Source organism: Equus asinus, chromosome 2 (assembly GCF_041296235.1).
Source record: "Equus asinus isolate D_3611 breed Donkey chromosome 2, EquAss-T2T_v2, whole genome shotgun sequence".
In the NCBI taxonomy this organism is placed as follows: Eukaryota; Metazoa; Chordata; class Mammalia; order Perissodactyla; family Equidae; genus Equus; species Equus asinus.
In genome coordinates, this window is record NC_091791.1 from 54,245,566 (window position 1) to 54,272,429 (window position 26,864).

Genomic DNA, 26,864 nt, shown 5'->3' on the forward strand with positions numbered 1-26,864 from the left:
TTTCAGATCACAAGCCATTCTCTCAATTCAATTCTGAATATTCAAACAGACTGCTGAGACTCAATTCTTGTTGCTTATTTAATATTAGTTGCAAAGAAACGCATCTTTCCCAGAGTCATAAATTTCTTCAAAGACAGTAATTCCTTCAAGAATTGGTGCCTTGCACATTTGATGACTAAAATTATAAGCGTTTCTAAATGTCAACTATGGAACAGGAACTATGCAAGATGCAAAGCAGAGTAAGATATGGCCATTATTTTCAACAATTTACAGAAGAATTGGAGCAACACTCTTCACAGATGGAGAAATTCTTAAGAGCAAAGAATTACAGAAATCAAGAGCACTGGAGGTTTTAGTTTGGAGTTATTATTTATTAACCTAATGATCTTGGCCAAGATTTCTTACCAAAATGTAAGGAACGCTGCAATAGTCATCCCTGGCATATATATATGTGTTTGTGTGTGTGTGTATATATATATATATATAAGTGGAGTGAGATATATATCTGTGTGTGGACACATAAACTATAATGTATTCAATCTAAATGTGTTCTGTGAAATTCTAATTGAAGGTCAAAGAGGTTGAGAAAACAATACATACTTTATTCCTATCTTAAAGATTTACAATTTACTTTAGTATATTCAAATACCTGAGAAGTGTGGCAGTCAAAACACTTCTTCTGTAGGACCACAGGGATCATATAAGGACATATAAAAATGTCAACAGAAAACAAGAGAAGGAGAGTCCTGTAGATTAGTTTGATTACAGAGTAAGCTTACAGAGAATGTGTGCCTTGAATTATATTAACTAAGTATTTAATACTAAAATTATTTATTGAGTAGCTACAAATATTTACTGGGTATATACAAGATGAAGGAAGTTATTAGGCATTGTGGGGTTACAGTATTAATTTCAATCAATTTAGGATCTAGAAGGTGAGATAAGACATAACCATAACACAAAGTGGCATTTAAAAAAATTACAATACAGCGTTGGCCTGGTGGCTTATTGGTTAAGTTCATGTGCTCTGCTTCAGTGGCTCAAGGGGTTCGCAGGTTTGGACCCCAGGCATGGCCCTAGCACCATTCATCAAGCCATGCTGTGGCAGGATCCCACATAAAATAGAGGAAGATTGGCACAGATGTTAACTCAGCAACAATCTTTCTCAAGCAAAAAGAGGAAGATTTGTAATAGATGTTAACTCAGGGCCAATCTTCCTCACACACACACAAAAATTACAATACAGTGGGAAATAACTTAGTGGAATTTCAGGAGCAAAATTGCGTGTGTAAACAGGAAGTATCTATTTAACCATTAAATTGTCCTGATAATATTTACTTTACATCAAGCTTACTACCTATTTCTTTGAACTAGATTTATTAGTTTATTAAACTATATCTGAGACAATATGTCCTGGTACCTGGCTATACTGCACAAGCATTTCCTATATTTGAAGCACATCATTGTTCTCAGTCAGGTTTCAGAAAGGTCCTAAGAAATATCCATAGGAGATCTAACTCACACATTTCCTATTAGTTATTATTTAGATTATAGAATATTAAACCATGTCATGTTTGCTTCAGCAGCTCATGTACTAGAATATTAAACCACATTTCTATATTTGTTCAGAGAACTCTACTCTCTTCAGATATGAATATCATCTTTAATTAAAGGTATATAAGATAAAAATGTATTATAATATAACCTCTATTATGTGCCTAGAAAATTAGCTTAAAACAACTTCTTTGAAACACGTTTTTTAGAAGTTGAAATAGTCATTTAGGTCTACATCTCACATCGATCCACTCCTGCAACCTCTCTTTATCTATTTTTATCCTCAATATCTAATTTTAGGTCTACTTCACAGTATACAATATAGACAGAAGCACTTGTGAAATTTTTAAACCTGGTACAAATTATCACATCATAACAGCTTATTATACTCTTTTACAGAAAGCTTTTAGTGGGAAAGAGTATATCTCTCATCCTTAACCCAACAAATCTCTTCTCTCACTTTAAAAGTCAAGTACTGAGGATGACAATCTTTACAATCTGACAATGGTGAATTAGGGGGGAGGGGCACAAACATTCAGTCCATAACAGAAAGCTATTAAGTGAACGAGTGCCAGATCTATGGAGTTAGAACATCTGGGTTCTAATCACAGCTAGTATGTGTGATCCAGAATAACAGTTACACCTGATTAAATTTCTGATCGTCCACCCTCAGTCTCCAAGATATTTTTCCCTTATGCACTGGTCAAAGTGGAAAGTTAAAGAAGGATATAACAATATAATCCTTAAATGTTTAAGTAAAATGGTGACACTAATCTGTTTTCTACATGTTTTTGGTATTACTTTTGCATTATTTTTGATAGGGAAAGAGAAAGCTCCAAGGACTTCCACTTGGATATTTGTATTGCAATATCCTAATGAGGTAATGCTAGCTGCTGTAATAGATAAATGCTGAATCTTACCGCTTTACACAGTAAGTATTCATTCTTACTCATGTCACAGTCCAGGGTGGGTGTTAGTCCAACGGCTTCCCCCTAAGAGACCCTAGGACCTGGATTTTTTTCTTTCTTGTGATACCACTCTCCTTTAGACACTCTTTTGATTCATCTGGCATTTGGGGAAAGAAAGAAGAGAATTGTGTCAGCGGTTTTTATGGCTCAGGACTTCAAGCAGAATAGTCATGTGACACACAACGACATTTCAGTCAACGATAGATCACATATACGATGGTGGTCCCATAAGATTAGTACCATATAGCCCTATGTGTGCAGTAGGCTATACCATCTAGGTATGTGTAAGCACATTCTTTGATGTTCACATGATGATGAAATCACCTAAAAATGCATTTCTCAGAACACATCCCTGTCATTAAGAGACAGATGACTGTACTTACATTTTCTTGGCCAGAACTCAGTCACATGGCCAAAATTGCCTGCAAAAGAAATATAGTCCAACCATATACTCAGGAATTAAAGGGAAACTCAAACTAGGCAAGTCACTTAGGAAATATTTGGGGTTCCATTAGGCCTATTAGAGAGGTTAACAAGCCAAATTTCCATTTTTCACCTGGTCGCCGTAAGTTTCAACTGGCATCAGTGTGTTAGCATTGAGCCATATTCAACAACCCGGAAGTATCTAGGTCTGGGTCTTTCCCTTTCCCGAGGGCAAAGGAATCTTGTTAAATAGTTGCATATCCCTTTGGGAATCATAGAGCAAAGATTCAGCATATGCCCACATTTTGAGTATGCCATTGATATTCCAAGATTCTTCTTCAACCTACCTGTCATTCAAGGGGCCCTCAGTCCATTAACTGACTCAGACCGAAGCCTTTGATGAAGGTCTATTGTGGTGGTTCTTGCTGCACAGATTTGGGTGCCTGAGAATTTAACCATCCATTTCAGTCCTAGAGTCCTCAAGGTCAATCCACCACAGCCAAAGATCCCTGGGGTCATATCGTTCCATTTCCCATGCTGGCTCTCCTGCTTATTATAGTAATCATATCCATTTTATCTCTGGCAATTCAGCGCGTCTTCTTGATCTCTGACACTTTTGGATCTTCTCATTCCCAATGAAGTCAGGAAACTATTTCAAGATGAGCATTTCCCTCTAATATTCTTGGCCCACAAAGGGCACCACTTAATGATTTTAAAAGGTACTAGAAGTGGTTTTTGTTGGTGGAGAGTGGGTGACTGGAAGGGTACATGATGGGGATTTCTGCCGTGAGGAATGTTCTGTTTCTTGTCCTGGATGGTGATTATATAAATGTGTTCTGTTTGTATTCTAGTACTTATTGCTTCCACAGATTTCTGCTGCCTTTGATAGCACACATTGTGAAATCTATTTGGCGTTACAGTAGTCTCTCCTTATCCACAGGGCATACTTCCACGACGTGCAGTGGATGCCTGAAATCATGGATAGTACTGAACCCTGGATATACTATGGTTTTTCCTACACATACATACCTGTGATAGTCTAATTAGGCACTTTAAGAGATTAACAGCAATAACTAATAATAAGTTGGCTCTGAGGCTACCATTAAGTAAAATAAGGGCTACCTTGAACATAAACACTATGATACCTTGACAGTGGATCTGATAACCGAGACTGCTACTAAGTAGCTAACAGGCAGGTAGCATCTAGCATGTGGATACACTAGGCAAAGCGATGATTCATGTCCCAGGTGGGACAAAGTGGGACCATGCAGGACAGTGTGAGATTCATCACCCTACTCAGAACAGTGCAAAATTTAAAACTTATGAATTGTTTATTTCTGGAATTTTCCATTTAATATTTAATATTTAACTGTGAGTAACTGAAATCGTGGATAAGGGGGGACTACTGTATTTTAGCTGTTCAATGGAGCATATTTTGGTGCAAGGCAACTATAATCACAACCGCCCCCTAAAAATGTGCACTTTGCTCTTGGCTCTGTAGAAAGTGATAACCCAAAATAATTTATCTTTATAGCTGAAAAAAATGCTTTCTCTTACTGAGTAGTAATGCTTTAAATTCATAAGAGGCCTTTTGATGAACTTTCCATTACCCTCATCACTTACCTTGTTGTATTATTTTCTTAATAGAACCATCACTATCTTACAAAATATTTGTTTATTTTTTTCTCTATTTCTTTTGTCTAGATTATAAACTTTAGGAAAATAGGCATGTATTTTACTTTGCTTAGTGCTTTATTCCCAACACCTAGTACAGGGCTGTGGTTTATGGTAGGCACTCAATAAATAGTGAATGAATGAAGCAATATTCTTACTTGTTTATGTATTAACTAAAATTTCCTGTTACAAACAGGAAAGAATAACAGTGTGTTTACTAGATTTCTACATTCTAATTTTTGATAAAAGATAATTATATATGCAAGTGTTTTGGCTTTTTAATTAGTCATTACTAGTAAATTAAAGGTTTATGTTTGCTTGAATTTCACATATGCTGCCTTCCCTGGTCTGAGATTTTTTAAATTGCAACACTTAACACTACCTAACATGATCTGTGGCCTAATTGTAAATTATTAGCCAGCATGTTGCCAGAAATGGTGTGATTTGGGGGTCTTGACATGCAGTGCAGTGTAACTTCTCCCTCTTCAGAAAAGCTGTATTATTTTCCTCATGTACTATTCATCTGCCATATATCAAATACTATCTGATGACTGCTTTTGTCTTGTACAGTCAGTTCTAAAATAGTTGTTTTGAAAACACAATTTTGTTCCAATGTGATCGATGTCTTAGGAAACAGTTTGAGCATAACACAAATGTTGTGTTTTCTTTTGCATGATTTCTCAGACAAATGTAGAAAACTGCACCAGTTGAATCAAGCTGTGTAGGAATACACAACACACACACACACACACATCCCTGAACCATCTACCAGCCGCCTCGGTTCACCATGTGTCCGATATGTTGTTACAACTTTCCCCGTGACTGCAGATACCCTTCTGTCCACCATTTCACAATAACTCACAAGCTGCAACCTATTTTATGCCCATGTCTACAAGCAAACATCAGGTCTTTTTCAGACCAAGTGCCATATTTATTGTAGTATTTACGTATTTTTAACTACTTTTTTTTAAAGACTTTTTAAAATTTTTCCTTTTTCTCCCCAAAGGCCCCCAGTACATAGCTGTATATTTTTAGTTGTGGATCCTTCTAGTTGTGGCATATGGGACGCTGCCTCAGCATGGCCTGATGCGTGGTGCCACGTCCATGCCCAGGATTCGCACCGGTGAAACCCCAGGCCACCAAAGCGGAGCACGTGAACTTAACCCCTTGGGCACGGGGCCGGCCTCTATTTTTAACTGCTTAACAAGTATAAATGGTAATATCATTTCTGTGAGGTTCTGATCTTTTTCTTAATGTGTCGTTGACACTGAGTTTTTGAGTATTGTTCTGTCCCCATTTTCCCCATAAGCCCTATGGGTTTTATTGTGCAGATTTTGCATAGCAGGAGCTTTCTAGGAATGTATGTGTCATATTACAGCACAACTGGCTGTGCTATAATTGCTCTGTCTTCTGTGTTCTCAGAGTTCTCATACATAGCACTGACTAGGTTCCCCAGAAGCAGACACCGAGATGTGGTTGGGCTGCAACATGTTTTTAGGGTCAACACCTTGGAAAGGAAGGAGGAGGAAGCAAGAATGGCCCAAGGAGGGAGACAACTGTGGTGGAGACTTGACAGAGCTTTGGGAGGGAATTCTGGAAGCGGTATTGCTTGTCCGCGTGTCACTGCTGAACCAAATGTCCAGGTCTTTCCATCCCTGTTTTACTCAGTCATCAGATACAGCTGTGGTCAGAAGGGTGAGGCTCCGGTGAGGCGTCTCTCTGCAGCTGAGGCGTTTCCTAAAAACAGCTGACACCTGCGGATTGTCTGCTGACCACCGTCCCTGCAGTTGAGCACTAAGATCTTTCTTGAAGGGGAATATTTCTTGAATACTTCTTTACTTTGAAAAACTTTTAATTTCAAAATAATATTAGACTTCCAAAAGGTTGCAAAAATAGTACAGGCAAGTCCTAGGTACCCTTCACTCACCTTCCCCTGATGTTAATATCTTATATAACTCCAGTACAAAGATCTCAAGCAGGAAATTAACATGGATGCCATACTATTAACTAATATAGAGGCTCTTTCCAATTTTACCCATTGTTCCTCTAATTTCCTTTTTTTTGGACAGACTCCAAATCAGGATCCCACGTTGCATTTACTTATCATGAATCAAAACTTTATTTTTTGCATATTTGTCCATCTGTGTAAAATCCTTAAAGGCAAATAATCCATCCATGTTATACCAAATACCTCGCAAAGTATTTGGTAATATAGTTAGTAGATTAATAATTGTGGAGTGAATAAGCCCTGCAAGCTTTTCAAGGTCAGATCTTGGTTTAATCCTAATTCCTACTATTATAACCTCAACTGGCATTCAATTTGTTTGTTTAGTAATTTTCTTAGCAATGAATGAAATCGAATTATATAAATTGGATACCTCTCATGGCATAAATGATACAAATCAAGAAGAAAACGAAGCCAGTTCCTTTTTATCGCTTAGAAAAAAAGACGTTACAATTGAAATGGGGAGAAAATATAAATACAAGAGAAGATAAAGCGAGCATCAGGAACACTTTAGGGAGATGGTTTTGAATCTCATATTGAGATGCGTGATTGGCATGAGTCAATAGAGAAAACAAGTAGGCGATTTTTGTAGAGGACGGTGACGTGTAAATCCACGGAGGTATAAGACTGGCACATGCGCAAAAAAGGTGGTAGGACAGAAAGCAGGATATTTCTTTCTCTTGGAATCAACAGGCAGAGAAATTTTTTTTAACTTTTTTTTGAGAAAATTTATTTAAGAGCCTCATCCATTTTCTGAGTACTAAATAAATAGAGCTTTTGAGTGATGAATTTCTCTTCTGACCTTGGGGGGGATTTTGCATGATAGAAGCTTGCTGCTGCTTGCTTGCTTTTACCATTCATTCGTTTGTTTACTCATTCATACTTTGAATGGCTAAGAAGTCCATAATCATATAAACTAATTGCTTACTAGGGTAGAGGGAAGTGGATTTGGAAATAATAATTCAGAGTGAAATGTGGATTTTCTTCATAATCATGCGGCTACTATGGAAAAATATACAAGTAATTTTAAAAATCCACATTCTCAAGCAAAATTTGCATGGTTAATTAGTTTAAGAGAAATGTGTTAATTGTATTCTTCATTTGCTGATTTATAACACTCTTCAGTTTTGGTTTTTAGCATATATTCCTGATGCCAGTCATTTTAGGGGGAGCACAATTGTCAATTACTCCCATTTTTTTTTTACCAAAAGCATAGTAATATTTTTATTTTTGCATTAGAATGCACAATTTCTTATGTGGCTAAGTACATACTTTTCTGGTAAGTCTCAAAATTTGGGGGTTTGTTTCTAAGTGTCTGGAAAGCACTGTTTTTTTTCTAGAGTGTGATGGCTCTAAATGGAGTGAAATTTAACTAAGGTTGGTGTTATCTTGGGTGGAAGGGATTAGCACCCACTGGAGAAAGGAGCTGAATCCTCAGTGCAGCTATTTCCTTCTCCCAAGACTTCAGTTCTCCTTCAAATATCAGTTGAAAAGGCAGCCATCAGAGACTAACAGGCGTAACAATCAGTGCTTTTTTTCCCACTTATTTTGACAGACAAAAAGTACAGCTAGTTTTTAACAGTCAGGTAATCTTAGAATTGTTGTTGCATCTAAAATATTAGATCAATATTTCCTCATCTTTTAATAATGAAAACTTTTGGCACTATAAGACCCTTTGAAAAGCATGTCTTTTAAAATGGTAATATTCGTGGAGAGAATTTAGATGCATATGAGGTTGTATTACTGTTGTCATTGCTTGCATTAAAATATTTTCAAATGTCCTTGGTTTGAGAAGAAATGTTCTTAGTTACAAGCATTAAGTTGTGTGACATTTTAACTTTAACCTTCCATATTTGGTCTGCTGACACCTTAAAACATATAAACTCTACTCCTCATTATCTGTTCCAAAACTGGTTCCCCCGCTTTCTACATTCTTTGTTTCTATTAATGGCATTATAATCTGTGCAGATCCTCAGATAAAACCCACAGAGTTGGTTATCTCCATGCTGGGCCACACTAGACAACTTGTATATTGTGCTTGTGTCTAATAAATGATCATTCTGAACTTTAATGCTTTGTTTAAGAGTATATTTCCTGCAGAAGACTGTGTGTCTCTCTTTCTTTTTTTGAGGTAACATTAGTTTATAACATTATATAAGTTTCAGGTGTATAATATTGTAATTCAACATCTGTATACACTACAGCATGCTCAACACCAAAAGTCTGGTTTCTGTCTGTCCCCATACAATTGTGTGCGTCTGTCTCTTGATGCCGGAACTCAAATCATTGTCTGGCACAAAATAGACAATAAATGTCTGAGGAATGAGTGCAGGATTAAATGAGTAAACGATTTCTTTCTGTCTCTCATATCTAATTATCCTCCAAGGTCTATTGATTTTTCCTTTGAAAAACTTCTCTTATTCATCACGACCTCTTCATTCCCAGGCCACAAAGCTAGCTTATGTCTTCATAAGCAATTACTTGGACCTTGCATGAGACTTCTTACCTCATTTTCGTCTCTCTCGCCCATTCCTTCTCTATTCCATCTTTCATACTGCTGTCAAAGCACTCTTGCTAGGAGTTATCTCTGAATTTGTCATTCCTTTGTGCAAATACCTTGCTTGGTCCTGATCTACACAGGACAAGATATATAATGCTTTGCTATCTTTAGCATGTCAAGGTCCTCCGTGATCTGCTCTTAGAAAAGACAGCCTTCTTTTTCACTGTTTGCACTCAGACGCATAATGTTCCACCCAAATCAAAAGTTATTATTAATTTCTTCCTTCCTTACTGTGTTTTGGCTCTTTCGTTTACCTGGATTATCTTCCCAACTTTTATCTCTCCCAGTCACAAGACAGTTTAGCCCAGATTGTGTGTCATTTCTTCTATGATTAAACATTTTTTAAAAATTATCTCAGAGGAAATTAATTTCTCCCTACTCTGTTATCTCCTAGGACCTTGTCCATAATTCTTTTACTTCATTTTGCCTTGTTTTATCTTTATGTGTATGTGGATTGTCTCGCTATTGGGGCATAAGCAATTGCAGGCAGGGACCAGGGCTCACTCCTCTGCAGTTCTCCTGCAGCTCTGAACACGGTTCCTAAGAGAGCAGACACTTGGTGGAGGTTTGCTGTCGGGATCTGAAACATGTACAAGTGTCCACTATTACATTTTCTTAATGTAGTGAACTACACAAAAGTAATATGTGAAATATGGGATATTACTTAAAATATCAAATTTCCAATTATTTCCACTGTACAAGGAATTATAAGTTTGCAAATTAGGTAGAATAAATGAGGAGTTAATAATATGGAACTAGTCAGAAAACAAGATCACTTCATTGGGAGGTGAATTTTGATCCTGCTTTTGAGTAATATATCAAATATAACTTGAAGAGCAGAGACACATGGGAGGAAAAGACTGGAGAAATCTGGGTTAAAAAAAAACTCTTACTTTTTAGCCATGTAAGTTTAAGCCACTGAATCTGTCCATTTCCTAATCTGTAAATGGAGATTAAATAGCACTTACCCTACTTACATTACTGGATGTTTTGAGGTTTAAATGAAATAGTGAGTTTGATAGTGTTTTGCAAACTCTAAATTTGAATATAGATGGAAGTTATCATTTTAAAAAATCTTAGTTTCTGTAGGCTATCAGAGAATCAATAAATTAACATTTAAAAATAAGTATGTTTTGGGGCCAGCCCATTGGCATAGTGGTTAAGTTTGCACACTCCACTTCAACGGCCGAGGGTCTCGCTGGTTCAGATCCCTGGCGCAGACCTGGCACCGCTTGTCAAGTCACGCTGTGGAGGTGTCCCATATAAAGTAGAGGAAGACTAGCACAGATGGTAGCTCAGTGGCAGTCTTCCTCAAGCCAAAAAAAAAAAGAGGAAGATTGGCAACAGATTTTAGCTCAGGGCCAGTCTTCCTCAAAAAAACAAAAAACAAAGCATTTTTTTCTTGTAAATAAGAAATACAATATTGTCCTTTCATGTCTCAGTCTTGATTTGACCATGTTCCAAGTCGTTAATATGGGAAGAACTTTCTATTTTTTTGGAGTATAGCAGATAATTGGTATGACTGTGCAGTCCACTTAAGTTTTTGATGTTCATTACTATTCACCTCAGTCATTGCCACACCTCTAGGCTCTGTATCCTAATTCCCCATCAGTCAAGCAGGGGGCCTAGTGACGTGAAGGACTGCCTAGAGAATGAGAATGTTGATAGAGTCGAAATTGATCTGAAAGAGGTTTAACTCCCTCTTATAAGACTACAAAATCCATGAAAAGAAAAAATATACTTTTCCATACCTATTTTTTTCACCATTATTTTTTTCATGCCAGTGCCTGGCATATAGAAATTACTTAAATATTTGTTGCATACATGCATGAGTGAATGAATGCAATAACTGATTATTTGGTAATTGACTTGTATAATAATGTTAAGCTAGAAATGCCAGCATAACTCTCAAACTTAACAGAATGTTTCCAAAATATTTAGGAGATAGGAATCTATCCCATTTTTATAGATAGGCTTGTAGAGCTATGGTATACGGGACAGAAGAGACCTCTCGGAAAATGTCAATGACAAGACTGGGAAGACTGTCTTAACTGAGGTGCAAACAGAGGAGCAGAATTACAGAAGAGCCAAGTGGGTTGGCATTGGCCAGGGCAGAGCTGAGTTTAGAGGCGCGTGTTCACCACGTTTGTGTTCACCAGCGGTGCTACAACGGCTTCTCCCCTGGGCTTGCATCTGAGGGTGCTCATGTGACTAGAGCCTTTAGAACACACCTTTGATCAAACAATGTGTTCAATTCTTTATTATTATCAGATTTTTTTCTATATATTGCCTTCCTTGCTACATCAGGCTCCTCCCAGTTTCCAGCATTTTGTACTAAATTATCATTTGATATGATAAATTTGCTCAGTTGATGAGCCATTTAGAGAACTCTTATTAACCCTTTTCCCTTTAGTGGAAAGATTTCTAATACTTTATTAATCATATGGTATAGCTTTGGGTTGGCATTAAGAATGAGATGGGGGCCAGCCCCGTGGCCCAGTGTTAACCACTCCGCTTCAGTGGCCCAGGATTTCATGGGTTCGCATCCTGGGCGAGGACATGGCACCGCTCATCAGGCCATGTTGAGGCAGCGTCCCACATACCACAACTAGAAGGACCCACAACTAAATAAAATATACAACTATATACTGGGGGGATTTGGGGAGAAAAAGCAGAAAAAAAATATTGGCAACATTGTTAGCTCAGGTGCCAATCTTAGAAACAAAATGGAAGAATGAGATGATTAACACTGGGTTACTTTTCTGGCTGCTTAATATGTACCAGACAATGCTCTAAATATTTTAACATACTATTTTTAATCTTCGTAACTACTCTATGAGTAAGCACTATTACAATTTCAATTTTACAGACAAGGAAACTAAGGCAGAGAGAGGTTAATTGGCTTGCCAAAGTGCTCACAGCTAGAAAATGTTGAAGCCGAGCATTGATCCCAGGTAGCTTTGTTTAGGGCTGATGAGCTTAACCACTGTTACATACATTCATTCATTCAGACATTCAGATAACATACACTGTGTATGTATTTGTTATGACACTTCATGAGATTTTAAAAGAGTATCAATCATGTACTCAAAGCGCTTAAGATAAAGATTATAACTAAATCAACAAAGGAAAGTTTAAGGCAAAAGGGAGAAACTAGAACAGAATGAAAGTGATAAAGTGAAAAGCTTTCTAAAACAAGAAATGTGAGAAACTCCATGAATTTACTCTCAAGCTTGTGTTGAACATTTACCATATTTCAAGCACTGTCCTTGATACTCGGATCGTACTCCTATCAGTGGATGAATTGTGTAAATGTGATTACAAACTAAAATATATTATATTTCATTGAAAAAACATGTTAATCTGCGCGGACAATAGTTCCGACAGCTAAAATTGCTTCCACACCATGCAGTTCCAGTCTGAATATGTGGAACCTCTGTGAGGTGGCCATGGAGTTGTGCCACTGAGAGACCCTTCCAGACAGCCTGCTGTGAGCGGCAGAGTTGCTGAACGATCTTCACTTGCAGCACCTTTGGATCCTCCAGCATTCGTGCGATGGGCATGCTTCCCGTGGGCTGCTCCAAGCCAAGGACTCAGCAGGGTGGCGGCGCTGGAGCCGATCCACTCCCGCCTGATGTGGGGGCGCTTCCAAAGGACAGCCTATGCTTGGCAAGTCCCCTTCAGCTTCGCAGAGACTATCTCAGAACCTCATTGCCTTCTGAAGCTTTCATACCTAATTTTCCCCCTCTCTTTTCACAGGCTTCAGACCTGCATCTTGGTCTAGAGGCTCTCCCTAGGTACTTCTGCCCCCTAGCTTATCTCCTTTTCTTTCCTTCCTTCCATCCTTCCTTCCATCCTTCCTTCCCTTCTTCCTTTCCTTCTTTCTTTCTTCCTTCCTTCCTTCCTTTTTTTTCTCCTTCCTTCCTTCCTTCTTTCCTTCTTTTCCTTTCTTCCTTCCTTCCTTCCCTTCTTCCTTTCCTTCTTTCTTTCTTTCCCTTTCTTTCTTTCTTGCTTCCTTCCTTCCCTTCCTTCCTTTCTTCCTTCCTTTCTTTCTTTCCTTCTTTCTTTCTTCCTTCCTTCCTTCCTTTTTTTTCTCCTTCCTTCCTTCCTTCTTTCCTTCTTTTCCTTTCTTCCTTCCTTCCTTCCCTTCTTCCTTTCCTTCTTTCTTTCTTTCCCTTTCTTTCTTTCTTGCTTCCTTCCTTCCCTTCCTTCCTTTCTTCCTTCCTTTCTTTCTTTCCTTCTTTCTTTCTTCATTCATTTATTCAGGCATGTCCCTCAATAAATATCTGAGACTTCTGACCCTGTTGTGGTGTCTATTTCTTAATGGCATTGAGCTGACATACTAGATAAATTCCAAAACGTTCTTGCACCATGAGTTCTAATATATTTTATATATGCTATTTATGTGCCACTAAATTCAACCAGAATTCCAACAAGCGTATTTGAATGTATAAGATTATTAAATAGGCATTCACGGGGACATTACTTCTTTTCACCTTCTCTCTCAAGACAGTTAAATGTATATACAAAGAGGAAATGCCTTTAAACAAGTCTTTTTTACTTCTTCTTGACACCAAGCCTCTACCCAAGGATAAAGTCATCAAAAACGTAAATATTTCAATTAAACTTATAAAAATATGTTTTTTTCAGAGCACAGTATACATTTTGTCTTAATACTAAGCATTAGAGTGACAGAAACTGCACCCTAGAAAATTAGAGAACCACTTAGTCTTCATGATTACAGAGTTCTGTTCTTTCATTATTTCCTTTCAAAAAACCCCATAGTCAACTTCAGTATTTCCTATTTATGTGTCTCACCCACTATCTAATTAACACCTGCTTAAAAGCACACCTGCCGTGCTTTACCATCTCTCTGTGGCTCTTAACCCTCTACTTCACCTGTTTTATTATGGAATCCAAAACACACAACTCTGGCAGCATATAAATGAAAACAACAGTAATAATCACTTTTAAAAATAAATTTTATGTCATTTAATTTTTTTAATAAGCAAGAATTTTCTTTGAGGCAATGCTTAGGGTTCCTCTATGTTTAAAAAGAAGACATAATGACATAACTTGCAACAAACCACATCCTCTTAATTTTCTGCTTTCTTCCACTAACAAATCATAAAATACCTCACCAAGTCCCTCTAGGTATTCTGAATCCTCCTCTCTGGTGGTTTTCTTACAGGATTGCCCTCTCCTGTTACTCTAACCTTTGTAAATCCAGGGGTAAGAAGGTCAGCAGTTGTTGCCTGCTTGTCTGTTTCTCTGGAGAATCTTATGGGATTTTATTGACAAGAAACATTCAGAATGCCAGAGGAAGCTGACAGAGACAAGGAATTCAAACCTGGCTGAGTGGAAAGTCTTAATCAGGAAGACTTTATAAGCTCCAAGTTTATATTAACTTCCTATGCCTCCTCACCATTATAACACTGGGGTCACCCACATCTGTAAGAATGTGAGAGACCAAAGAAGGATAATGGAGGAGGTTATTCAAACAAGGACAAAATCACCGATATAAAGTCTGATACTGGTTGATCATCTCATTCTTTTCACCATCCAAATCGGCATTTCACTTCTGCAGATCTCGAGTTATCTAACTTTTATGTACCCGAGGAGCATAAAAACCAAAAGGCAAGAAGGATACATAGAATTATTGACAAAATTATTAAACATTTAGCTAGAATATTGGAAGAACCAAAAACAAGCTAGAGCAAGTGTTGGCATACTATGTCTTATAGGCCAAATCTAGATTGCTGCCTGTTTCTATAAACAAAGTTGCATTGGAACATAGAGACACTCATTTATTTATTTATATATTACCTATAGCTGCTTTCACACTAATACAGAAGAGTTGAGCATTTGCCATCTGGCCCTCAAAGCCTAAAATATTTACTATCTGACCCTTTGGGGGAAAGTTTGCTGAGCCCTATTCTGAAGAGAGATGTTCAGGAATACAGTCCAATCATGGAAGGAGAAAGTTTTCTTGACTTATGAGCAATCTGAATAATTAATATCATGTCACCATGCAAATGTAAATATCATTCTTGACTATGTCAGAATAACATATGTAGGGTTTGTTTCTTTTAAAAATTGTTTGTGTGGGGCCGGCCCCATGGCCGAGTGGTTAAGTTCGCGTGCACCGCTGTGGCGGCCCAGGGTTTGGCGGGTTCAGATCCTGGGCGAGGATATGGCACCGCTCGTCAGGCCACACTGAGGCAGCATCCCACATGCCACAACTAGTAGGACCTGCAACTAAGATATACAGCTGTGTTCCGGGGGGATTTGGGGAGATAAAGCAGAAAAAAAAATTGTGTAATGTTCATGCAATTCTCATATTCTAGGGTAAAACAATTTCAGTTATCTTCATTGTAAACATAAAACATAGCACATCTCTTTTAGTTGGCAGACTGCACCAAAATCTCCCCATCCCAAGAGGAAAAAATTGTGTGCTAAGACTTCTACGTTATTGAGACTTACTGTTTTATAAACTTGGTGAAGGGAGAGTTGAAATTTCATTCCAAATGTACTATTCACTGATTGTTGTGGCCTTTCCTCACAGTGGCACGAGCAGAGATATCCATACTTCTATTTAAAATGATGGTGTGATAGTGCTTAAAATAATGTGTCTGCTCTGTTAACACAAATGAGAATCTCTATATATCTGATGCTTTACCAGGATTTGCTCTTTTGCTTCAGAATTTTTCCATAAAAGAAAAACAAAAACAAAATCATACACATACCAAAATCCTACTTACCATCCCCCTTATGGCCCCACTCTATATCCTTTAAAGTGGATTTGGGGCCCAGCTGGTGGCATAACGGTTAAGTTCGTGCACTCTCCTTCTGGGGTCTGGGGTTTGCTGGTGTGGATCTCGTGCACAGACCTACGCACAGCTTATAAAGCCATGCTGTGGCAGGAGTCCCACTTACAAAATAGAGGAAGATGGGCACAGATGTTAGCTCAGGGCCAGTCTTCCTCAGCAAACAGAGGAGGATTGGTGGCAGATGTTAGCTCAGGGCTAATCTTCCTCAAAAAAATAAATAAATAAAATAAAGTGGATGTGTATCACTCCCCTGTGTTTGTAATAATCTATTCTATTGTTTTATGTGATTTCAACTTTGCATTAATGAGATCATACTGGGTATTCATGTTTGCAAGTGGATTTTGCACTCAACGTTGTTTTTGATATTTACCTTTGTTAATATGCTTAATCTAATTCATTAATTTTAACCTGCATTAAAGTGACCAACATATTTGTGAGAATAGACGTTGTTTTAAGATCTTTAAAAATATTAAATCTTTTATTTTGGGGCCAGCTCCATGGCCGAGTGGTTAAGTTCGCATGCTCCTCTGCGGCGGCCCAGGGTTTGGATCCTGGGTGCTGACATGGCACCGCTCGTCAGGCCAGGTTGAGACAGTGTCCCACATCCCACAACTAGAAGGACATGCAACTAAGATATACAACTGTGTACAGGGGGGGTTTGGGGAGATAAAGCAGGAAAAAAAAAAAAAAAGATTGGCAACAGTTGTTAGCCCAGGTGCCAATCTTTAAAACAAAATAAATAAATAAAAAATAAATCTTTTATTTTGATTAATTTGGTATTGCAAAACTACTACTCCATGATTAAGCCATCTGGTTTATTCATCTTTCTACTGAAGAACAGTCAAGTTGCCCCAATTATTTACTGCTACACACATTAGCACAATGAATATCTTTATACATAACTTACTTGCACACGACTACAAGAGTTTCTCTAAAGTAGGATCACTCACACATAGAGCGTTCTTCAACCATTATGAGATTCTACTGAATTACTCCCCTAAGCTGTTATCTCACCAACACTGTGTAAGACTTCCTTTTCCTACAGTCTTTTTCAAAAATTTGGATTTCCCTCATTACTACCAAAAAATGGTTCTTTTAATTTTGTCCATTTATTTCCTCTCAAGTGAATTGCCTTTTTATAATCTTTTGCTCATTTTTCTGTTGTACTGTCTTTTCCACCTGATGAAAGAAGCTCTTCAAAATTCTGTATACGAATTCATTACAGATATTTATTTATATGGAAATATATGAAAATGGAGATGTTTGACCATTTTAGAACTACATATGCACACCGTACACCTATTGTTCAACCTAAATACTACACATATCTTCTCCCAGCCTATGGATTATTTAGTAACTTTGCATATGAGACAACTATTTCCGAGTGCAGGACAACAGATACTCAAAACCGCATCCTCTGAGTGAAGGGAACTCACGAGGAAGCGCTATACTCATCTCAGTTCCCTGTCCGGGCACAATTTCCTAATTGTGGTGCAGGAAAGAGGTATTCAAATACTGCATTCTGAGCTGAGAAGGCAGACGTAAGCATCTTGACTGCTGAAGCAGCTAAAGTCTGCCATCGCTAGAGAGGAAGCAGCTGAGCAATGGGGATGAAGGGGGAGGGGAGGCAGAAATCTGTGTGAAGACTCATCCCAAGCCCTTGCTCAGGGTGGAATTGTGATTTTTCGAGGCAAGACCATATGAAGTTACTGGCTACTCCTGGGTGGAGAGTAGAACAAAATAAATGGAAGTCAATCAATGGTAGCAGACATTTGAGTTCCAGCACAAGCAAAGAGAGAAAGCTTTTTGACACCTGAGCATTTAACTGAGACACCAGAAGACCCTGCCTTAAGAAGATGGCTCATGCCCTATCATAAAGCCTGCATTAGAACCTCCCCAAGTCCTAAAGTGCAGCCACAACAAGACATATTGGGTAGTAAGAAATCGGAGTTTGAGCCCCAACACCCTAGAAGAGCTTGGTAAACACCTTGGACTTTCTACAAATCTGCCCTGGCAAAACATAAAACCAATGCTACCCATGTTCAAGGAGATCAGCCACTAATTGCCTAGGGGAAAAAAATCAACATTTTGTAGGGAAAGAAAACAGAATGCTGTGTCTGTATAATGTGTCAATGATGATATACAATATATAATAGAAAAAATACTAGATCTCTAAAGAAATAGGAAATTGTGACTCAGAGGCAAGAAAAGAAGTGTGGTAAGTAGAAACAAACCCCAAGATGGTCCAGATATTAGATTTAGCAGACAAACTAAAAAATATATATTATAAATATACGAACGGCTAAAGAAAAATGTGATCTTAATGAGTAACCATATAGAAAACCCTAGCATAGAAATAGAAATTACAAAATACAAGAAAATGGAAATACTGGGTAAGAGTGGTACGACAACTCAAGAGGAAAGTTCACAGTGGGCTTAATAGCAGATTAGATTAAAGTTTTCAGAAAATGGAAAGTCAACTTGATACATCAATGGGAATTATGCAATCAGATAATTAGATTTATATAATGATCTAATCTGATAATCCAATTGGAAAAATGGATAATAAAAAATTGAAGAAAAATAAACAGGCCTTAGTGATCTATAAGCTCTATTGTATCAATAATTACGTTAAATATTTATGGACTAAACATTGCAATTTTAAGGCAGATTGTCAGACAGGATTAAAAGACAAAATACAACTATATGATATCTATTAGAGATGTATTTAGATATAGCACTGATAGTAAAAGGAATAAAAAAGATACACCATGAAAACAAACACTAGCATGAAAAAGGAAACATGGCTATGTTAATATCAGACAAGGTAGGCTTCAAGACAAGGAGTGCTATCAGAGATAAAGAAGGACATTTTACACCCTAAAGAAATAATTCAGCAAAGAGAGCTAATGCTTCTAGATGTAAATGCAACAAATATATAGCTTAATATATATAAAAGAAAAACCGACACGCTCCCCAAAAAGAGAGAAAAACAGACAAAGGTGACCATCATGGTTCATGATTTTAAGACACTCCTTTCAGTATTTGATAAAACAAATAAGCAAAAAATCAGTAAGGATTTGATCAAAGTTATCAGCTAATCTCACTTAATTGGTATTCACAGACCACTACATATAACTACAGAAAATGTATTCTTTTCAAGTGTACACGGAATGTTTATCAAGATAGACTGTATATTGGGCCATAAAATGTCTTAATAAATTTCAAATGATTTAAATATAGAAGAGTAGATTCTCTGACAAGAATGGAATTAAATTACAAATCAAAAACTAGAAAACTTCCCAATATTTGGAAATTATACAACCCATTTCTAATAAAATTCGTGGGGCAAGAAAATTAGAAAGCATTTTCAACTCAATGATCATAAAAACTCAAGTGTTACAATATGCCTTGTATCAGAAGAGTCAATATTGTCATGTACTGGAAGATATATAATGATGTATTGGAAGAGTCAGTATTGTTAGGATGTCCATCATCTCCAAATTGATCTATAGATTGAATGCAATTCCAATCAAAATCCCAAATAGGTATTTTTATTATTGATATAGAAACTGCCAAGCAGATTGTAAAATTTATTTGGAAAGGCAAATATTCTGGAAGAACTCAATTTTTTTTAAAAGAACAGATTTGGAGGGCTTATACCATCTGACTTTAAGACCTCCTATAGATACACGGCTACATAAATCATGACAATGTGGTACTGGGTCAGAGTAAACATCTGGTCAATGGAACAGAATGGAGAATCCAGATTTTGACCACATAACATTGTCAATTTATTTTTGAAAAATGTGTTAAGGTAATTCAGTAGGGAAAGAGCAGTATTTTCAACAAAAAGTGTTTCAACAACTGGATATAAATATGGAGAAAAATAAACTTCTCTCCCTATCTCATATAGAAATCAATTGAAAAGTAACATGGACCTAAATACGTAAGTTAAAACTAAAATTTGAAACTGCTAAGAAAAAAACATAGATGAAAGTCTTTGTGACCTTGAGTTAAGTAAAGATTCCTCAACAGATCATAAAAAGTAGTAACTAAAAAAGAAAAATTGACAAATTGGATTAAATGAACTGAAAATCTGAACTTTAAGAGGCTCAGGAAAATAAAAGAGCAAAATACAAAATGGGGAAAATATTTTCTAAATACGTATCTGTAAAAGGACTTGTATCCAGAATATGTTAAGCAAACAACCAACCAAATATTTTTTTAACAAATGGGAAAAGACATGAATATTCGCTTCTCAAAAGAGAATACGAATGTGACTAAGACGCACGTGGAAAGGTGCTCAACATCACTGATCATCAAGGAAATTCACATTATAACCATAATAAGATAATACTTTATACCCACTTAAATTATGAACAAAAAATAAAAATATTGGTAATACCAAATGTGGAAAAGTTGTGATTCAGTCAGAATTTTTATGCATTGTAGGTATGAATATACGATGATACACTCCTTCAGAAAAGTCTTCTAATTTCTCATAAAGTTAAACATACAACTACCTACCCTATGACGTATCAAGTCAACTCTTAAGTATTTACACGAGAAACGAATACCTATGTCTTTAAAATGATGTGTGTAAGAGTGATACTATACTTACTTTATTCATTATAGTTCCAAAGTGGAAACAACTTGAATGTTATACACAGGTAAATGCATAGACAAATTGCGTTATATTCACACAATGAAAAAATCAGGTATATACTTGAATTGTACATGGCATGGAGGAAAGACTGCAAGAAGCCTAAGAGAACTTTCCGGGGTGATGGCAATATTCTACATAATGATGTAAATGGTGATTACATAAGTATATATTTATTAAAATTCATTAAACTTAAAATGCAAACCCAAAATGTGTACATTTTATTGTTTATAAATTATACCTCAGTAGGATGATTAAAATAACAACAATACTAAAACTTCTTGTCCTTATAAAGTAGAGAGACAATATTGTGTCTATGAAATAAGAGAGAAGTCCATGTAAAGGAAACAAACATATAAAAATAAAAAGCTTTAAAAATTAGAAAGTTATGCATAACTTCTTGTATGACTGGAGAGAGAGAGAGAGAGTTGTGGGGAGACAAAAATGAATAAAAAGATTGAAAAACAAAATTATGGAATTCCCTCGGTAAGTAGAATAACTGAAAAAAAAGACCATGGAGAAATGGTAATAAAATTAGAAAATCAACTCAAAATATAAATCAGCCTGTTGGTAATAGTTCTAGAGAAACAATAGAGAAATGAGAGGAAGAAATATTTAAAGAAATAACCCAAAGGACTTGTGTTTTCATCATGACAGACTGGTAACTTATACCAACCCTCCCACTGAGGATAACTATGCAAGTTGGATAAAATTTTTAAAACGAAACAAAATAAGAACATCTGCTTGCACACCTCAGAGAGGTAAGAGGATAGAGAAAATTCTGTCAGAGAAACTATAGGTGGTCTTATATACAGCTCAGTTCATTTTGGTAAAAGTGAAAGGTATTTTACTCAAATTTATACTCAATATTGAGCCACCTGTTTCATGAATAAAATTGTGGTTTGTTATCAAGTCTTTGATTTGAGATGGAAAGTTGTTGAGATGAATTTAGAGACACAATTTCCATGAGTCTTTACCTGGGACTTACCTTGAGAGGGAACAGAATAAATGCTGTATGTGTACATTTAGAAGAAAATTCTTTGATGAGTCTGAAAGTTATTTGGTGATAAATGTGATATAAAATATTTCTGAATACTGCATATGTGTATATGTATTGGTAATAATATTTTTGAGAGTATTGCTACGAAAAAAGTGGTGCTAACTTTGGATTGTGGAAACATCTTCTAAGGTCTCAGAAATGAATTCTGATCAGGATTAAAAAAAACGATATTTCCTTTTAAACTAAATAGCACTTTTACTGAGACCAACTATCTCTGTCTCCAAGCCAAAGCAATCTGAAAGAGTCTGATAAGTGTCTTCAGTGGAGGAACCCAATTTCCTGGTTTATGTTGGCTTTCAATGCATCAAAGAAAGGATGATATATTTCTAAAATAGAATAAAAGTAATAAAAAAAATTTGGATCAATTACTGTAGAGAGTCTTAGCAAATTTTCTGAAGGGAAATTCTTCATAATTAAGTTTTCAACATTGGTGTAATATACATACTTTCCAATTTATCCTCTTCCTTTCAAGAGCATATGTTCTATTCTCAAATCCATTATGAATTTACATAACCAGGATGATCCATTTTATTAATCTGAGGTAAAAGCAGTCACATTTTCAAATTTTTCTCTCAAGATCTCACCTGCCCATACTACTAAATCCTGTCCTTCCCTTTTGTATCTATGTCAATTCAGAAATTCAGAAATGTCCAAGAATTAAGGAACTTTACTCAGTCTATTTGTCTATCTTCTATCTGTCTGTCTATCTACGTATTTACCTAGCTAATGAATTGCTGTTTTGATATGAATGACATGGATAAGTACTATAGGCTTACAAAGAGAGGAGAAGGTGATATTTCCCACAGTGAATATTGGTTGCAATTAGGTCTCTTATTTTGGGAAACACAGTTTAACCAATGTAATTATGAATATACATTTACAATGAACAGAATTTATTTGCTGAATTTATCTTTCTAAAAATTTCCCAGAGCAAAGTGTTTAATTTTATTCATTTGTTTTTCAGACTTTTTTTTCAGTTCATTCACGCAACTGTTTCAAATAGCAGGCGTTAAATGTCTACTATGATTGGGAACTCAGTTTTATTTTATGACACGTAGAAGTTAATGATCCTAAAATGTATTCCTTAAAAATCTATAAGCTTGGTAGAAGTTGGTAAGAATTCTCATTGTTAGTATGGGCACTTTCATTGAAATATAGAATTGTCTATCCTAAGAATGCATTCTCTTTCTTCTTTTTCTTTAGTTATCTATTTCTTTCTTTTTTGTAGGCTTTTTGATCTCTATTTTAATAAAAACGTAACAAAATATATCATCTCATTTATGGCAGATCTTTTTTTTTTTAGTTTATAAATTCACTGAGTATATATTCCTAAAAGAAATACTTTCTGGAGTAATCAATGTCCTGAACAGCTAAATGGAAACTCCCTAGTTAATGTAACTGTCAGCTCAGTTGAAATTTGGTAAAACAAAGAAATATTAAGTGTTCTCTTTCATCACTGTCAATAACGTATAGTCGATAAGAATAATATTTAGCTGTAGGGCTTTAGAACTGGTAATCATTTCTCTGATAATAGAAATTTGAAAATGCATCAGTTCTGCAAAAGTGAGTTTATTTAGATGAATAATTTTTGCAATTTAGATATTGGTATTTAATGAGGCATAGGTTATAAAATTGAAAACAGTTTAAAGTCTCTACTTAAAGTTCACTCAGCCTGTTGCAAACAGAAGATTCCTACTGAGATAGTTATTAAGCTATTGTATTTCAGCTTCAAACGTACCTTTTGTATGCTTTGTGATTCTGGGGCTGGGACTCTGAAAGCTGTATTTTTCCTTTGCCCAAGACTGTTAAATCATGCCATTAGGGTGCACTGGAGAGAAACGAGAGGGCAGGAGAGAGAAAAGAAATTGTTGCTTCCAGTTTGTTTTTTCTTGAGTCATCCCAGTAAAGGTCCTTCCAATGAACAACAGCAATTGGTTTCAATCTTCCTCTTTTCTCCCTGCCAATTCCAGAATCGGCCCATTATATCCTTCAGAGGTACCAGCAGTGGCCTGCCAGTGAGCTCATCAGATGGCTGAGCCCCAGGGCCAGGCACTCATCTCCACACTTCTCAGTGCTGACAACCCAAGACTCTTCTTTCATTCCCCCATCCCTGGATGCTGAGCTGCTTCCTGCAGATCCTATTTATATGTTGCCTCAAGTTTTCCATTTTTGTTTTTTTAGCCTTTTAACATTTTGTTTCAAAATTCTTTATGATCTTTTTTTTTACATATTATGTATTATGTATTGCATATTTGCATTATTTTTATAAATATTGTATGATCTGTTTAAATAGTGTAGTTTCTGTTTTCAAGACTGTGCCCTGATGGATATACCTGCCTTCTATACTGAGTGAATGAGTGGACTGTTATAGGCTTTTTTATTATATAAGTATTTTGACTTCAAGTTTATACCTAGGATGTAAAAAGCTGGAAAGATCATCACACCCACTATTGCAAAAATAACAACAGCGAGAGCTCTGGACAGTCTGAAAATTCACAAATTTTTGAACCCATCGGAGAGCTGAAGTCACAGGGCAACCAACTAACTAAAAATCTACGGATAGTTACCTTCAAGGAGAGATGGGCTGAAAGCTCTTGCTTACTTTGGCATATCCACTGAGCAATGGTAAGGACGATTCAGCTAAAATGTTTAACAAATACTGAAGGCCAAGTGTGAAGTAGCAAGATAATATAGAAACTCTCAAGGTCATAGAAACAGGGGGATTCCCTGTTCATGCTCAGGATGTTATCCATGGCTAACACTGGTTGCTCACAGGAAAAGATTGAGGGCAAAGTTAAAACACCTGAGAACATGACTCTCATAGAGCAGGCCTCATGGAAGGGGCAATAGCCATTCTGGGAAAGGTTTAAAACCCCAGCTGGGTCATTCTTTCCTATCTTTCATAGACACAAAAGTCCTAAACAACTGGGGGAAGGGGAATAAACACTGGTACTCTTAGGATATTGGTGCAAACCTTTGCAGCTAGAGAAGGTAAACATAAAAAAGTCTTTTACCTATTGCTGAGGGATCAGGAATGCCTGCTTGGCTCAGATCCATAATTGGTGGTTGGGCAGGATTACTGAGAAGGTCCTACCATTGAGACGGGGATATAGTGTCTGTCTAAGACTGAGATTTAATCACGGCAAAAGAGAATGCCCTCTTCAGCCCCTCACCATTGGCTTGACAAACTAACAAGTGTTGAATAAGAACTAACAGTAGCATATTGCTGGGAAAAAGGCGAGAGCATGGAAAACAATTCTCCATAAGGCTAAGAACATAAGGAAGACCTAAAATTGAGGGTGGAGCAGACATTGGGGGAGCTCTCTGGCAAATCAACTCCTAACCTAAGCTCAAGAGGACATTAGAGGTATTTGAAGCCTGTGGTGCACTGTGGGTAACCACAGCAACAACAAGTTCCAAATCTGGCTTGACTCCTGGACAGTGATCCACTAACACTAAAGATTTAGCAGAAGGACAGAAAGATGTGCTCAATTCTTCATCTCAGTTTCCATGATCGCATATAAGATATCTGGCTATCAACAAAAATTACAAAGCATACAAAGAGGCAAGGAAAATAAATTCAAGAGACAAAGCAATCAACAGAACCATTATCAATTATGAAGGAGATGTGAGAAGTATCCAAAAGATAATTTAAAAATAAATATGATGGCTATTTTAAGTGCTTTAGTAGAAAAAACATAGCATGAATAATCAGATCAGATGGGTAATTGAACCAAAGACATAGAAACTATAATAAAGAATTAAATGGAAATGATAAAAATGAAAAACACATTAATAGAGCTGAAGAAAGCCTTCAATGGGCTCATCAATAAACTCAACATAGGAGAGGAAAGAATCAATAAACTTGAAGCTATGTCAAAATAAATTACTCAAACTGAAATGCAAAGTGATAAAATAAAAACAAGAGCAAACCAGAATAGCGTATCCAAGAGCTATGGAACATTATCAAACATATGGGTACTTAGAATCCCTGAAGGAAAACTGAGCAGAAGAAAGATTTGAAGAATTATTGGTGGAGAATTTTCCAAAATTAATGATGATATCACAGATCCAAGAGGCTCAGACAATGCCAAGCAGAATAAATAAAAACCACCACCAAGACAACCGAATTGGCATATCATACTTAAAGTGCTGGAAATCAAAGATAGAAGGAAACTCTTGAAGGCAACTGCAGAAGAAAGGTCACATAAGAGAAACAAAGGGAAGGATTATAGCAGGCTATGGGACAATGGAATAATCTCTTTAAAGTACTGAAAGAAAAAAAATTGTCAACCCAGAATTCTATGCTCAGCAAAATATCTTTCAAAACTGAAGAAGAAATAAAGATTTTTCCAGACAAACAAAATGGAGAGACTTCATTGCTGGCAGACCTGCATTACCAAAAATTAAGGGAAGTTTTTCCAGCAGGAGGACTATGATATCAGACAGAAACTTAGTCCTACACAAGGGAATCAAGACTACTGAAAATGGAATAAGTAAATTTAGATACAATATTCATTTTCTTTAGTTTTAATTGCTTTAAAAGATAACTGATTATCTAAAGCAAAAATAGTAGCTATGCATTGTGATTTCACAGAACTCGTAAAAGTAAATTATAGGAGAGCAACAAGGATGAGAGGAAGTGACTGGGATTGGACTGCTAGGAAGTCCTTATACTACACACAATATGTGATAATATCATTGGAAGGAAGACTCTGATAATTAAAGATGTACATTGTAAACCTTAGGCAACCACTAAAATGAAGTAATTCAAGAATGGAGATAAAAGGAAGTCATAAAATAGACTCAATTCTAAAGAAGAAAGGGAGGAAAAAAGAAAGAATATTGGGGTAGTGTATTAGTCAGAGTTCTCCAGAGAAGCAGAACTAATGGTGTATGCGTGTTTGTGTGTGTGTGTGTGTGTGTGTATGGAGAGAGGGAGATTTATTTTAAGGAATGGGCTCGCGTGATTGTGGAGGCTGGCAAGTCCAAAATCTGCAGGGCAGACCAGCAGGCTTGAGAACCAAGGATGAGCTCATGTTACAGTTCAAGTCTGAAGGCCATCTGCTGGCAGAATCCCTTGTTGCTTCAGGGACGTCTGTCTTTTTCTACTCAAGCCTTCAA